The sequence below is a fragment of the Prunus mume genome, linkage group LG8, assembly GCF_029339155.1.
Source record: "Prunus mume cultivar Tortuosa linkage group LG8, ASM2933915v1, whole genome shotgun sequence".
Lineage (NCBI taxonomy): Eukaryota > Viridiplantae > Streptophyta > Magnoliopsida > Rosales > Rosaceae > Prunus > Prunus mume.
This window is the reverse complement of record NC_142705.1, coordinates 13,655,536-13,661,560: the sequence shown is the minus strand read 5'-3', so window position 1 is coordinate 13,661,560 and position 6,025 is coordinate 13,655,536. Positions and strand designations below refer to the sequence as shown.

The window sequence follows — 6,025 nt, the reverse complement described above, 5'->3', positions numbered from 1 at the left end:
AAATTGTGAAGGTTACAAACTCAAAGCAAACCATATCGCCTCATTAAGCGTTACTTAGGAAAGCAGTTGGGACAAAACACAGGGCGAAGGAAAAAAAGAAATGTCACGCGCTCCATGTAGCTACAAACAAAATATCGGCGACAACTCTTATTAGCGTCGGCTTGAAGAAACACATTGAGCCATGGAGGACCTTCTTCAAATAGCGTCTATGGACCATTTTACTAAAGCAAACTTAGCAAGTCTATCAACCACAAAGATTACACAATTTGGGAGCAAATACAAAGAAAAGATCAAAGTTTCTAGATAACGTGTGGATGTGGGTGATAATCCTAATATTAAAAAGCCTCGGCGCCAGCGATGTCGTTAATGGCATTCTTAAGCATTGTCTCAACTACTAATGAATTGTTAGTCTCCATGGCTAGAGCCTTCTGAATTGCTAAGAATTGATAATCTTGTGGAGAAACATCCGGTGATATGGGTAAATAACACCTAAGATCTCCATGCATATTTCTTCTGATTGCCCCGATCCACGCTTCCAAACAAAGTACTACAAACACCATCAACATTCAGTTCAACTTACCAAGGAGGCACCCAATGAATAGAAGAGAGGGAAGTAGGTATACGGGTGTAGTGTTGGTGGAGATAAATTCAAGCCCCGAAAGGCGATGGGTAGCATACAAGTCATCGGGATGATGTCACACAGCCATGCATTGATACATTCAATCAAACCAAATAAGCCAAGAAAGATAAGCAACATCAGTCAAAATTCAGCCTTTGAATATAGCACCAAAATGCAAAAGTAGGTTCATGACAAATGTTAATCACTTCACCTAAGAAAGAAAGTTTCCAAATCCTTACCCCATGACATTTACATAAGCATGAATAGTGGTTTTCTGACCATGGCATCAAGGGCAGCAATTATCATCTCTAATATGTCTATGAGGTAAGGGCCCAATGACAAAGGTAAGGCATTTGTAATGCCTCCATAGAAAAAGCCTAACTTTATTAGGAACTCTTAAGCGTCCAAACTTGTTTCCACATTGAACAGACTTCTTGCTCCTACCTTAGCCTTTAGGGCTTATTGACCGTAGTCATAAGACTCGAGTTAAGCGAGTTGAGGCTAAAGCAATCCAATGATAAGGACCTAGAGGGAGATTGCTCATGAGTTCCTAAAAACAAACCGTTAGGGTAAGAGGGTGCCCATGAGAGAATATCTTACTTTCTGGTGGAGCTAATCAACGACTTAGATTGTAAACTCAAGCGGATTCAGTGGGTTTGATGGTGATTGAACTAGAAGGGAAGAGAGTACCCGGTTCTTGAAGGAGGGCTGCGGCATGAGAGAGAGAGAGAGAGAGAGAGAGAGAGTTAGAGTTGATAAACCAACTTCAAGAAAGTACAGTTATGCCACTGATTTATTTTCAGTCATTTTCTGTTACAACTCTTGTTTGAGCTTACTCGTGTCTACGGACTCTATTCAGCGTGCTCTGTGAGCGGTTCAACTGAAATTCATAAATTCTTTCCGAACAAAAAGTCAACTTTAAACCATTCAAAATATTTATAGTAAAATCGTCTTTTATTTGAATATTTTATTAATTAAAAATTAATTTAGGATTGAGTTATTTTACATATGCTTTCTCATCCTCTCGAGGTGTTCTAGCTCTTTTGGTTGAGGTATTTGTAAATTTCAATTTTGGAGGTTTAAATCAAGCAATAGATGTTTTGACGATTTAAGCCTCAATTCTAGCCACTACATTGACTTTTAGGGTGGGTCCATCACACTTGACATTAAGATCAATTTCATGTTTTATCTTCTACCTTTGTGTGTTAGAAGGTGAATTATAGTAGCGTCTAACCTAGATTGATGAGAAAATTCAGCTAAATTGAATTATTCAATATACCCAGCCGTCATCATTTAAATGGAACTAGGATGGCGCTTCGGAAAGTGGTTGGTGGCACAAATCTTGGTCGAGAGGAAAAATAGGTCATTTAACTTTAAGCGGTTTAAGTGGAAATTGATAAATGTTTTGAGAACATTTGCTTTTAAGCTTAAAAATAAATATAAAGACTATGCACTAGTGCAATTTATTTATTTATTTATTTTAGTACAAGTGATAGTCTAAACTACATGGGAAAATGATTTACCATACACACAACTATGATGCTTTATGTGATTCGAATCTAAGCCTTTTGGTTTACAAGTCAAGACATTTTCCACTGAGTTAGACCTTTTTAGCACACTAGTACAATATGCTAGTAGAGCTCAAAGTATATAACAATTTTAGTCTTACATCAAAAGCATCAGCTGAAAATGGTCGCCGATCAAATTGCAAATGGTGACAAATTAATCAATTGACTAGACTCTAAGCTGGATCATTCAATCCATTACAGAATTCTATGAACTAAAATTTGAGCCAAGCTAGCGTTGTTGTGATTGTCATCGCCAACAAATGCGAGAGAAACTCCCATATATCATGTTGTTCTCTTTTCATCTCTCTCATCACATAATAGAGAAAGAGATAGAAAACAAGAGTACATTAAAACACAAACTTGAACTTTATTTAGTAATTTCCATTGATTTTCTCACATTTCTTTGTTCTATTTTCTTGTTCTCTATATATTTCTTTGTTCTCTTCTCTTGAACTTTATCTAGTACCTTTTTTTAATTAAAAAAAACAATTACAGTGGAAGAAAGCAATAAATGAGGGAAATTAGTACATATGGTATAATTATCTTAATTATTATATTTTGGACCGAACTTTCTGAATAAACTCCCTTCTCAAAATCTTTCCTGCAGCAGACTTTGGCACACTGTTTATAAAAGTTACTCTCCGCAATCTTTTGGAAGGTGCAACCTGCGGAGGGAAAAGGAAGGAAGCCATCAAATATCAAGAAAACTGCTAAAATCTCTTTTCTGATAACTGTTGTAAATACGCTTAGCTGCCTGCCACCTTACCTGCTTGTCAATGAATTTCTGAATGTCTTGCTGGGTTATCGAGCTGTTGGGTGCACGAACAACGTATGCAACTGGAACCTCACCAGCTTTCTCATCAGGATATCTGCAGCAGGAAATTCTGGGTCAAATCTCATGAAGTAGTATTTCAAAGTTATGGCAGCTGAGAAATAGTGCAATAATTGCTTACGGGATCACAACAGCATCCAATATTTCAGGGTGAGAAAGCAACAGCCCTTCAAGTTCCGCAGGGGCCACCTTGCATACAGTCAAGTAGTTTTTTTTTTTTTTTTGGTAAAATAGGGCCAGCAAGCAAAAAGAATTACACAGGAACAAATCTAGGTCTCAAGAGACCATTCTTATCATCATCTAAAATAGGCTGCAACAGATCAGGAGGAGAAGAGAGCTCATGATAACCCAATTCCATATGATGACCCAGCTTAGCTAGGAAATCTGCAGCAAAATTGGTCTCCCTATAGACATGAAGAACACAGCAATTCCACTGATTTTTCAAACAGTCAAGTAGTTTCATGAAGGTACGTATATATACACATTTATTTTTACAAAAAGCGTTATTCTAAATTACTCTTAACGTACAGGGAGGGGATCGAATACGCTATCTTGATTAACTTGTAATCCACATCCACCATGAAATATTTTGAGTAAGATTAAAAGAATACCGATATATAATTATGTTACCTGAAAACTGTAACACTTGATGAGCTCTTTAATTCGATCCACAACAAACAACTGCCCCTTCTCATCAAAATATCCAAGGTCTCCAGTGTGCACCCAACCTTGTTCATCTTTAGTCAACTTTGTGGCTTCTGGATTATTATAATAACCTGAAATAGTTAAGCAATTTATTGTTACGGATGCAACATTGAAATAACAAAATAAATGTAGACGGTCAAGATATATATGTTAGGTCAACCTTGCATCATATTGGGTCCTCTGACCAATATTTCTCCCAACTGATTAGGTGGAAGAGACTTGAGGGTATCTGTACTAACTATCACAGGATTCTATTCCTGGAGCAAGAATGCCGCAGTCCAGAAAATCAGAGATCCTTCTCTGAAATTCTCTAGTGAAACAATCCCGCAAGTTTCTGTCAAACCATAACCCTGCCACCGTCCACAACATGATTTTCAATAAACAATTCTGGGCATATTTGGTGGCTCCAACTGGACTAAACTGTTTCAATTAAATAACCGATGTTTGATGATCTTATAAATGCTAAGACTGAATTTATTAAATTAAACAACGTTTTCAATTTAAAGACAGACTTGAACTCAACATTTTCAAACAAGGTCAGGAGCTACTAAACGTTAAATAACACAATAATGAAATTAATATGTTAATAAAAATTAGTCATGAATACAAACAAAAATATTATCATGTGTTATTGACGGAGGAGTCCTTTTTTATCCATTTTACCTGACCAACGACAGCCTGTGGAATATTCTTGGCGCACTCCTCCATCAAATCCTTCCCCAGCGGCGCCGCGCCAGACGCGATGAACTCAAGCGACGACAAGTCGTACTTCTCCACAACGCTCTGCTTCGCCAGCGCGATCATCACCGGCGGAACGACGAACAAATGAGTGACCCTGTACTTCTCAACCGCCTTCAGCGCCCTGTCGATCTCAAACTTCGCCATCGAAACGACGGCGTTTCCTCGCCGCAGCTGCGAGTACGCGATCACCGAGAGCCCGAATATGTGAAACATCGGGACGATGCACAAGAACACGTTTCTCGGCTCGCCGTACCGGTCCTGATCCGCCGTCACCATCAACGACGTCGTAATGAAGATTCCGATGCGTCAGAACCACTCCTTGCTCTTCCCGTCGTCCCGGACGAGTAAAGCAGCGCCGCCACGTCACTCTGCTTCACACTAATGCCGCCAAATTTGAAATCGGATCCGGATCCTCCGAAATTTTGACCAAATCGGAAAAGTAACGTACTCTTGGTTTGGATCCCGATTAGAAGATCCTACTAGTATCGTCAGGAGATTGAAGCCCTTGATCTTAGGCCAGAGTTCGGAGACGGTGATGACGAGCTTGGGGTCACAGTCGTTGACTTGACTTGAGAGCTCGGAGACGGTGTACTGAGGATTGCAGGTGGTGGCAATGGCACCGATTGCGACGATTGAGAGCAAACAGAAGAGTGGATGGGTTGGGGCGAAGATGAGGACGACGTCGTTTTTCTTGATGTTGAGGTTGAGCAAGGCGTGAGCGAGCTTGGAGACTAGGGATTTGAGCTGGAGGAAGGTTAGAGTTTCGGCGGTGTCGGAGTCGGCGAGGGCAAGGTTGTTGGGGAAGGAGGTGGAGGATTGGAAGAGGAAGGAGGTGAGGGAGAGGTTGGGGTCTGTGGGGAAGGGACGGGAGGTCGGGGGGAGGTGTAGGTTTGGGTTTTGGGGTTGAAGGATTTTGGCGCCATGGGTTTTTGTGGGGCTGAGAAATTGCGGGAATCTGAGAGTGTCTTTTCCTCGAGAAAGTGTGGTTTTGTTGTTATGGATAGAGTTAGACGGTGAGTCATGAGGACGGTGTGGTGTTGGGGAAGGAAGGTTAAACCATTGACTTACCCGGGCAAGACACTATTAGAACCAATTAAAAAAAGACAACTGTCTAGTATTTGGATATTTGTATAACATGTCATATAAACTAAAACCCTAAATTAAAAATGGTAAACGACTAACTAGAATAATAGTAAGAGCGTTTGGTGTTTTTGTTTCTTTTTAAATTTTATCTCAACCTTCATAATAAAAGAAATGTTTAATAGGAATAGTCATAATTTATTAGAATTTTCTCAACCAAAAAAAAAAAAAAAAATCTATTATGAAAATGTTAAAATATTCTACCGAATTATTTGAGTTTGGCCTAGTGGGAAATCATTCTCTTTGCTATGCTTTGATTTCAATTTTGGTTCCTCTCATTTTATGTTTCTTCAATTAGGCAATGTATTGGGGTAATGCAATGCTCTTGAAGCCTTCATGTATTTCAATCCTTCATTCACCAATATATATAGCTTGTATAAACACAATTCAGAGCCCAAAAAAAAAAAAAACTTGTATAAA

The 6,025-nt window shown here is 39.2% G+C and overlaps 1 pseudogene across 1 annotated transcript; it reads right to left on the bottom strand.

Annotated features, from left to right (window-relative positions):
* Positions 1 to 2,534: 2,534 nt before the first annotated feature.
* On the bottom strand, positions 2,535 to 5,482 carry LOC103339831 (putative CoA ligase CCL10; annotated as a pseudogene). The gene is made up of 6 exons (XR_016122815.1): positions 4,388 to 5,482; positions 3,885 to 4,074; positions 3,650 to 3,795; positions 3,141 to 3,208; positions 2,954 to 3,056; positions 2,535 to 2,852 (listed from the first exon to the last, which is right to left on the bottom strand). The product of XR_016122815.1 is annotated as a putative CoA ligase CCL10 (transcript).
* Positions 5,483 to 6,025: the final 543 nt, after the last annotated feature.